The following is a 10,951-nucleotide window of genomic DNA, read 5'->3' on the forward strand; positions in this document are numbered from 1 at the left end:
GAGTTTTTGAAGTCTACAACTCCTTCTTACCTTTGCTTCAACCAAGGGGAGTTTGTCTTTCCTTTTCTTGTTCCTAGCCAGAGCAGAGGTTGAAGAAGCTGATTGCCCCTCAGTGGATTTGCATGCTGGAGTGGCCATGTTTTCCTGGTCTACTTCTGTAGAGGTATCTTGCTGTGACAAGTAGTTCAGTGAGATGGAAGCAGGACATGTGTATGGTATAACAAAAGGTTTGAAAATTTTAGATTCAGATCCTTGAATGATATAGTTCCGTACTTGAGATGTTATAAACTTTTTAGCCCATTCAAATTTTTCTAGAGATAGAAGAGCTACAGAAAGGAAGTTAACCCATTCAATTGTACCTGAATGACCTGCTTGCTGTCATGCTTAAGCTTGAAATGTTTATGCCGTATCTCTGCTCCTTCTATCCCAAGTAGTGTTAAATCTACATCTCCAAGCACAGGTGAAAGCCTTTCTTTTTCCATTATCACTGGATCAATAGCATCTGATGAGATATGAACAAACCCACCATTAGGTTTTGATTGACCTCAGCATATTCAGGGATAGGAAAACCTAGAGGAGCAGATAGTTCTGCGGATGAGCTCTCACCTTCAGTCTGTCTGCCTGGTGATGGAACAGTTGCCCTCTGGTCATCTATAGCTAGAGCTCTATGTTGAGGTGAGATGACTATAAATGCTGCCTTTGATGTAGCGTCTCCAATCTTTGTGCCAGTTGCATTCTCAGTATGCAAGTGCTGATGTTGTTGAATGGTAGGAGGAATAGATGCCTGCAATTCTTATTTCATAGGGTCAAAACCTTGATTATTAGATTGCTCTTGTTGGACTAGAATGGCCTCCAGGTGGATATCTTGTTGTAGTGGTAGACGATGGTTGAGTTGGGCTTCCATTGATGGGCCATCTGGTGCAAGTTGCAATGGATGGGCCTGTACTATCACCAGATTCAAATCAGGCAGTTCTTGTATAATGGGATCAATGTTACGCCCATTAGCAGATTCTGGTGAAGGAGCGCTGCTGTTGGTAGGAGCAAGAGAAAGGGTGATGGTGTTGTTGTTGTTGTTGTTGTTGTTGTTGTTGTTGTTGGAGCTGCACTGCCAGAGCCTCATTTTCATTCAGTGGTGTCATCAAGTCTTGTAAATCCACGAACTCACCAGGGTGATTTTCAAAATAAATTTGAACATTTTCTTGTGGGAGGGCCCAGTGTCCCCAATCGGGTAAACCATCATCTCCCTCTTCCATTGCATCATCTTCATTGGGTGCCTATAGACCTGGCTGATCAAGGGCCAACTGGAGATTTGGTGGATTAACCACCTGATTAAGATCTGGGATGTGCTGCTGGTGAACATCATCTTCCTCATGGTGTTGGAGAGGTCCCAGGAAATGGTTGTGCTGCTTGGCATGGAAGTTAGCTTGATGTGGCAAAGGATGAGGGTTGCCATCTGGAGGAATAGGATCTTCATCTGGCGCTTCTGCACCTAGCATATGTTGTTGTATTATCACAATGGGGACCGTTTCTGATTCTGTCTGAAAGCCCTCCCCTTCTCCTATGACAACACTTGTAGGGATATCTCTGAGTTCTTCAACTCTGACTTTCACAAGCAGACTAGATCTGGTACTTTTCACTCTGTCCCAGTGAACTAGTTTGCCAAAACTTCTGACTGCATTGGCAATCTCATGCATGCGACGTCCACTACAAAAAAAGACACATCCTTGACATTTTGGGCCGAACGAATTTTTTCTGTCATACATATGACACTTCTATGACGATAATTGTGACAAAACCCGGTATCATCATAGATGTGGTGGGCTCCTACTTCTATGACAAAAAATCATGAGAGAAAATGGGCTTTTCGTCCTGGGCGGGCCGGAGACGCAGCTGCATGACATTCTTTGGGCCGTCCATGACGGAAAAAACCGTGGTAGAAGCGAGGGGGAGGAAAATTTCGGGGAGTTCCCGGTTACGGTGGGAGGTCGGGGGCCGAGCGATGCGCGTTTCTCTCGTATACGTACGCGCGTGTGTGCGAGGCATTGGCTCTAACTGAACCCGAGCGAGGCGTTGGGCTCTAACTGAACCCGAGCAATTGCACTGCAGGCTACGCGTTACTGAACCCGAGCAATCGATCGATGGCTGTTAACTGAACCCGATCGAGCGATTCACAGGACCCCGTGGTGTGGTGGAGGGCTGGATGAACAGTAGACGGTGGAGGGGTGCCCGTGGAGGGGTGGTTGAACAGGACCCCGTGGTGTGGAGGGCTGGATGAACAGTAGACGATGGAGGGGTGCCCGTGGAGGGGTGGGTGAACAGTAGCCGGTGGAGTAGCGCGCGGTGGAGGCTGGATGAACAGGAGCCCGTGGAGGCTGGAGGGGATCGACGGTAGCCTGTGGAGGCTGGAGGAGGTCGACGGTGGAGATGAACAGTATCCCGTGGAGTCCCGTTTTGCGGTACGCCACACCCCTCCCGATGAACAGGACCCCCGTTTCGACCGTAGGAGGTCCGTTTCGTCCGTTTTGCGGTACGCCGCACCCCTTCCGATCAACAGGACCCCCGTTTCGACCGTAGGAGGTCCGTTTCATCCGTTTTGCGGTATGCCACACCCCTCCCGATCAACAGGACCCCTGTTTCGACCGTAGGAGGTCCGTTTCGTCCGTTTTGCGGTACGCCACACCCCTCCCGATCAACAGGACCCCCGTTTCGACCGTAGGAGGTCCGTTTCCTCCGTTTTGCGGTACGCCAGACCCCTCCCGATCAACAGGACCCCGTTCCGAACATAGGAGGTCCGTTTCCTCTGTTGTGCGGTACGCCAGGCCTCGTCCATCGCATGTTCCGTCCAAGCCCTCCCGATGAACACGACCACGCATTCCGTTCCGACCCAGCCGGTTGGCTCCCACGCGTTCCGTTGCCTCCCGATGAACACGACGCATTCCGTTGCCGCCCCATGAACACGACGCATTCCGTTGCCTCCCCATGAACACGACGACGACGCTGTTTCTCCGTTCCGACCCAGCCATGTACACGAGCCCTGGCCGTACGTATGCGCGAGTAGGCGTTCGAGACCCCGCCCGTATGTACACATACGTGGCCGTATTTTATTTCTTGCACCCTGGCCGCTGTACGTACGTGTACATGCTACGTGCGCGCCTCTACTATGACACGTGCGTGCCTCTACTACGACACGTGCGCGCCTCTACATCCACCAGTATATATGTACGTACACGTTCGCGACCAGAATGACAACGCTGCGTACGCTTCGACCAGGTGGGTCCCGACTGTCAGGCACTTCCTTGCCTGCGAAGATGTAGCTGGTGGGTCCCATCAGTCAGGGGGCGAATCGTTTTTTTGCCCGGACGCACTTCCTTGCGTGCGAAGATGTAGCTGGTGGGTCCCAGCAGTCAGGGGGAAACGTTTTTTCACGAAATACAGTGGCCTGTCCGGTGGGTCCCAGCTGTCAGGTGGAGGAATCATTATTTTCCGTTAATAAGGAGGCACTTCCTTGCTGCGGCCGTGGACCCAGCTGTCAGCCTCTCCACGTACAGTCCACGTCCGATGGAAGTCGTTCCTTGACCACGTTGACCACGCCGCGCCGAGAGCACCAGGGCGGTGGACGACGGCGAGGCCTAGGAAGGGGACGACGGGGAGCCGGGGAAGACGCGGCAGTGGAAGCCCGCGCGGAGAGGAGTACGAGGGTTCACTGGTTCGGCTGCGGTGTGAGGCTGCCGTCGCCGCAGGGCCTGGCCAGCGGTGGGAATAGTAGGGGGCGGTGAGGCCTCCGCGGCAGCACAGCCGGCCACGGGAGGCAGGAGCATGCGGCACGACCGGCGCTACTTTGGGCGGCTGGAGCAAGAAGACCAGAGGTTGAAGAAGCACTACGGCCGTTGGATGGACATCGTACGGTCACTGGAGCTAGAATCGTTCATATTGACTAAAGTTGACAAAGGCCCCCGTCCCAGTCAACTTAGTAGGCCCACAAGTCAGCCTCCCACCATGGTGGGTCCCAGCTAGCAGGGGAGTATTCATTTTTTGTGCGTAATAAGGAGGCACTTCCGGTGGGTCCGACCTGACAGCGGGGGGAACGTTTTTTTCGCGAAATACGCTGGCCCGTCCGATGGGTCCCAGCAGTCAGGGGGGAAACACTTTTTTCAGGAAATAAGGTGGCCCGTCCGGTGGGTCCCTGCTATCAGGTGGAGGAATAATTATTTTGCACGTAATAAGGAGGCACTTCCTTGCGGCCGCCTGGACCCAGCTGTCAGCCTCTCCATGTACAGTAGTCTTCCGATGGAAGTCGGTCGTTGACCACGTTGACCACGCCGCGCCGAGAGCACCAGGGCGATGGTCTGGACGACAGCGAGGCCTAGGAAGGGGACGACGCGGAGCCGGGGAAGATGCAGCAGTGGAAGTACGAGGCTTCACTGGTTCGGCTGCGGTGTGAGGCTGCCGTCGCCGCAGAATAACAGGGGGTGTGGGTGAGTGGAGGGATGGCCTGGCCAGCAGTGAGAGTAGTAGGGGGCAGTGAGGCCTCCGCAGCAGCACAGCCAGCCACGGGAGGCAGGAGCAGGCGGCACGACCGGCGCTGCTTTGGGCGGCTGGAGCAAGAAGACCAGAGGTTGAAGAAGCATGACGACCGTTGGAAGGACATCGTACGGTCACTGCAGCTAGAATCGTTTATATTGACTAAGTTGAAAAAGCCCTTGGTACGTCAACTTAGTAGGCCCACAGGTCAGCTTCCGAAACAGTGCGCCCCAGATGTCAGGGGAAGGAATCATTTTTTGGGCGGGTGAAGCTAGAATATCCGAGATTAAAGAAGAAGCACGACATCCGTTGGATGGACATCCAATGGCCACTGCTGCTAGAACCGTGTGTTGACTATAAGTTGACAAAGCCTTGCATACGCGTCAACTCTGTTTTTTTAGGCGACGCGTCAACTTAGTAAGGCCAGAAGTGTGTGGCAGAGAACTTATAGCCCATTTGAGATTTGTAAGAATGTGTAGCCCATTTTTGAATTCTAATGGAATTTACTACAACCCATTTACAGTTTGTTAAAAGTACACCCATTTCAACCAACCGTTCAAAACAGAATTCAATAAAATTTCCCACATTTTGATGGGATCCGAAATATTTTTATCCCAAAATTTCTAGTCAGATTAAATACAATTTCAATATAAATTTATATTACGTAAAAATCCAACGAAACATTGCGCTCGCAACAATTAATGAAATTAAAATTTTCAATATCCAAAAATAATATTTTATAAACTAATCACGTGTTTGGTGCATTTTTCTATAGTTACTGCCCAGTTTTTATAATTACATCCCATTTATTATTTTTAAAGCCCATTTCTTGTTAAGCCTAATGCATCCCTCCTAGGAAAGATTTGCAGCCCAGCGGGGCGGAGAATAACAACTTGACCTTGCCTGGGTATTCCTAAAAAAAGTATAGCGGGGCTAGCCATTTTCAGCTTGAAAAAAATTAATATCTGGGCTGGATATCTGGCCTGGGCTAGACGGGCCACAGCCCGCCCAGTTAATACCTGCAGTGATGTTTTCGTTGTTGTTCAGAGGAGAAAAATTAATATCTGGGCTAAACATTGAAAAACTCTGCAGTGCTCACACCTCAAAAACACAAATACTGCTCGAGCTGCTTGGTCCCAGCTGTCGGCCGCTTCTTGTGCAATTCTCTCGTTTATTGACTACTACATAGGTTGACAATGGTGTGGGACCGTGATGTCAGGAAACCAGGAGGAAGCAAAATAAATTATAGTTATATATATATATATATATAAAATAAGGAGGCACTTGCGTACGTGAGGCTATGGACCTGGTGGGTCCCCATTGTCATCCTCTCCAAGTAAAGTCATCTCCTCGCCCGCGCGCGCTTTCCGCCCGAAACAGTCAGCGCCGCCCGCCCCGCTTCCCGGTGCAGGCGATTGCTCCGCCTTCAAACGACACAAGTGCCGTCCGTCCGTTCATCTGCCGCCCACATTAATGATACGCAGTTGCCGAGGCGGCCACTCCGGCGCCACACGTTCGTCCCTCCGCCCGCCCACCATTGCTATATAAACTGCTGCGCCGGCCATAGCCGCAGTCATCCGCATCCATTCCCTTTCTCCTTTCCACACCACTACTGCCCACCATGGCTTCCTCGCGCTCCAGCGCTCTTCGGGACGGGCGGACGACGGACCACAAGGAGATGGCAGCCATTGTTGCCGATCGGCTGGCCGGCAAGCAGCCGGAGGACGACGACGTCCCAATGGAGAACATGGTAGTCAACGATCCGGCGCCAACCACCTCCTCCGTGCCATCCTCGCCGGTGCATTGCACCATGACCATCAACTAGGCCCGTGCCCAATATATGGACAGGGTGAGGCAGATGCGTGAGGAGCAGTTTCGGGAGGCGCAGGCCGACGCCGCCTACAACCACCATCTCCTCCAGGAGCACCTGCAGGCGGAGGAGCAGATCGCCGCGGAGCGGGCGGAGCAGCAGGCGCTGCTCGACTCGTACCGCTCCGCCCGCAAGGGCCGCCTCGAGCGCTGGCGGTACCGCATGCGGGTGGCGGAGGCTGCGGCCGCCTACAAAGAGGCTAGCAAAGAGGGCGATGAAGCGGGCGAGGCGCTGTTTGGCGAGACCGAGGACGAGGCAGAGGACAATGCAGGCTCTGAAGAGTCCCCGCTCCGCTGGCGTCGACGAGGCCCTGCTCCGCCGAGGCCCCGCGGCGCCAACAACGAGGCAGAGGACACCGCCGGCTCCGCCGAGGCCCGCCCCGCCAACAACGAGGCAGAGGACATCGCCGGCTCAGCCGAGGCCCCACCCTGCTGGCAACGTGGGGGAGGATTTCCACCGCTCCGCTGAGGCGCCGCCCGCCGGCAATGAGACAGAGGACATTGCCGGCTCCGCCGAGGCCCCGCCCCGCTGCCAACGAGGCCGCGCCACACAGAAAACGAGGAAGAGAAGAACACGGTAGGTCGCCACCGCTCGGGTCCAAGTAAGGCCACCGCTGCTACCCTCCGGTTGAAGCCAAGCTAGGCGGGTTGACCATTGACGGCCGGTTAGCTTCTTGGCGGCGACGTGGAGTCGGAGAGCTGCGCTGGAGAAGAACGCTGCTTCTACTTAACTGCTGGTGCAGTTGGCTGACTGACACGTGGGCCCAATAGGCCACATGTCAATTACGCAACTGCACCTGCAGTTAAGTCTCTGAAGCTTCCGTTCGGCTCAGCGGGACACAGGTGGGTAGCTTCGGTTAATTAATTATACCTCCAGCGCACCCCTTTTTAGTTGAAGAATGTATGAAATGTAATGAAATCCGGCATGTTTATATGAAATCCGACCGTGTATGAATGAATTTATTTCGATTAGTTCGAATTCCTGTATCACTGGCATTGGATGAACATGCAAAACAATACGTACTAGCATTATTCCCAGGGTGATCACCTCGTTTGCAGCAGTTTCACATGTACTCCCTCCGGTCCTTTCTAGTCTGCATACAAGTTTTGTCTGCAGTCAAAGTATCTCTACTTTGACCAATCTTATACAAAAAAGTATGCACTTTCACAATGTGCGAAGTAAAAAGGAACAGAAGGAGTACAAAGAGTTTGAGCAGCTTTTTAGCGTTTCTGTACATTGCAATCAAACACACAGGCCTGGCAATTCATAGAGAACATTCAGAACAATCAATGATTATGCATCTCAGCAACTCACATGTCAGAGGCAATATTTACTTCACAACTAAAGAATAAAGAAAAAAATTGATCGACGCTGCTGCAGCAAAGGGCGTCCCATTTAAAAATATCAAACGCATGTCTTGCTAAAATCAATGAGCAAAATTTGACAAGGTTGTCCCATTCCAAAATATCAAATGCCTACGATTGTGGAATGGGCAGGGTTTGCCATCAGTTCGGACATTGACATGGCACCTCGTGCTAAATAAACCAGCTGTTCTTTTTGTGCAGTTCCACCAAAATCAACCAAATTCGCGCGTAGCTTGTATGATTTCGCCCTTATATGTTGCAACGCCTTGAACTTATCGGCACCTCCTTTCTTGTGGTGGAAATGAATGATTCAATGTATTCATGAACATTTTGTGCAGTTCCCATTGAAATCAAGCTGAGCACCCCTGTTTGCACAAATACAAAAAAGTGATTAGTATAAAGCAAACTGTACTATGAATTGATAGTTTCAACAGGCACATACATGGTCCATGTAGAGCACACTTTTAGAAAAATGGAACTCACCAGAAAGAATCCTAGAACAACATTGTACTCGCGCATCACAGCAAAAAAATTGAGATTTGTCAGTCCTTCTGAGCTGAAGTTAGTTTGGTCTTGTGGGGAGTAATGTAACCATCCTTCAACTGCTCCTTCTGATGAGAAGATAGACAGGGCTTCTTCATCCTGGCATAATCGAAACTAGTCACTTCACATACTCCATATTCTTCTTCAGAGGAAGATGATCCTGTTGTGCAAAGACAAGAGGACTACTAAATGCTAGCATCCCTGTTTGCTCGAAAAAAAGTAAAGGAAATATTTAAAACAACACAGATGAAGCACTTCTCAAGGACAATACCACTTTTTCATGACAGTATCTAAACAGTAGCACAACACCAATAGAGATGACAAAGCTCAATCATATGGATGAAATCAGTGGGCGCGTACTAACCTTTGTCAGGAGGCTTATTGTGTAGAGCATACAGATGAAGCACTTCTCCAGAACCATCTGTTGCTATCTACGATGGTGGCCATGCTTACTATATACTCCTCGATTAGTTTAATGTTTCCAACATCTTCTTGTGCAGTTCCACTAAAATATATGGTATCTTCAAAGAAGATCCCTGTTTGCACAAGTAGAGATAATTACATATTACATTAAGAGTGGCATCAAATCAGTGGCAAAACAATTGCTTGTTCCAGCCATAGCAATAAATTAAGATGCAAAACTATATCATTACTTGTGTCATCACAGTTCCAGTGCTTCATTACAGCACCGGGAGTTGATTTTTGTTTTTCTTCCACTTGTTCTTCCCCTTCATCACTTGGTTCAATAACAGACAAGCTTCGCCTTCAATGTAAGATTTGGCATGTCAATTAGGGAGCACAAGTATAGTACTAAACTTAATTTTCTGATGAAAGTGGCAAAATGCAGGCCAGCAGTTGTGAAATATCCTTATCTTACCTCAATGGGATATTACGGTGCACATACAGATTGGAAGTCTTGTCTCCATTTGTGCAGTTCACTAAAATCAAGCAACATTATTGTACAAGTAGCACAACATATGAAAGCACACTGTAGAATCATGTGAAAGAAGGCTAGTACTGACCAATGATGCGGAATTCAAACAACTCACAAGAAGAAGATCTGAAGCAAATTCGCCTTAACGGATAGGAAGTAAGATCTCCTCTTGTGCAGTTCCACTAAGATCAAGCAATCAAGCAACGTTGTCGGTGTTACATTTTGGTTGAACTGCACAAAACACTCTTAAAACAAAAGTGTTTTGTGCAGTGCAACAAAAGGTCACAATGGCAACAAGGTGAAGTAGATAACCTTGTTTACACAGAGGTGCAAAGGAAACAATTAGTGGTCAATAACGGTGGATGACATAGAAGCCAACAAAAAGAAGCATCTACCTTATCTAAATGGGAAAGAAAGCAAGACAGTAGCATTTCTCAAACGGTGGCATTGATTAATATTAACATAGAGATTATATTAACAATAAAATTCGTTAAACATGTAATTTGCTTTTAACTATGGCATTGCATCAATTTTCCAGCGGCATTATTAGAGGGTGTTTGTTTACAGGGACATTTTGGTGTAGGGACTAAAAAAACTCCGTGTCAGTCCCATCTAAACCAAACAGGAGGGACTTTTAGGGACTAAAAGTGGGCATTTGGGACTAAAGAAAGAAGACCCCGAGGGAGTCTTTTTGGGACTTTTTCCAACAGTTGCCCCTGCCACGCATCGCACCTTGTCTCTATTAGTTCATTACTAGGGGTAGCATGGTCTTTTACCATGTCATTTAATAACCTCTAGTCCATGTTTAGTCCCTGGAACCAAGCAGGTAGGGACTAGGGAGTTTTTAACCAAACAGGGCCTTAGATTAGCAACAGCTAATGAGTTGCACGGGACAGTGGACGCACCAGCACCATGTGCATCTAGCGATGTACTGTGGTCATGCACAGTCTGTTGCAACAAAGAACAAACAACCAAGGAGCATATTTGTGTTGGTCCCAGTTTTGTTATCTTTGGACACCTTTCCCTATGTGAGCGCAGCAAATCTAGTCCTGCTCAAACTCTACAGCCTTCTCCCTTCCTTTCCTTTTTGAACTAGTACTTTTGCCCCTTCCTTTCCTCTTTGAACCACGTCCTAGATTTATGCGATACAACTTTCCCCCATTCCTTTCCTCTTTGAACCACGTCCTAGATTCATGCTATACAACTTTCCCCCTTCATTTCCTCTTTGAACCACGTCCTAGATTCATGCTATATACAACTTTTCCCACTACTTTCCCCCACTCCTTTCCTCTTTGAACCACGTCCTAGATTCATGGTATACATGCAGCTAGAGCAATGCATGTGGAGTAAGTAAATTATACTTTAAGGTTCTTGGGGCGTGGTTCGGTGGGCGAGGGAACGACGGCGAAGAAGAAGGGGTCGGAGGCCCTCCCGCGCCGCCGCTGGGTGGAAAGTGAACAGCTGCGCCGGTAGTCCCTCGCCGACGGCGACAGCGTCAAGCCTCCTTCCCTTCCCGGCGGACGGATCCTGCCGGCTCTTTGAGCAGCGGTGAGGGGAGAGAGAGGCCAACAAAGTCTATTTTAGATCTGGAGAGGGCGAGAGAGTGTGAAGAGAGCAACTACAAGCGTTGAGGCTCCAACGGGAGAGGGCGAGAGAGTGTGAAGAGAGCAACTACAAGCGCTGAGGCTCCAGCGTGTATATATATACTGGAGAGAGAGT

The sequence above is a fragment of the Aegilops tauschii genome, chromosome 4, assembly GCF_002575655.3.
Source record: "Aegilops tauschii subsp. strangulata cultivar AL8/78 chromosome 4, Aet v6.0, whole genome shotgun sequence".
Lineage (NCBI taxonomy): Eukaryota > Viridiplantae > Streptophyta > Magnoliopsida > Poales > Poaceae > Aegilops > Aegilops tauschii.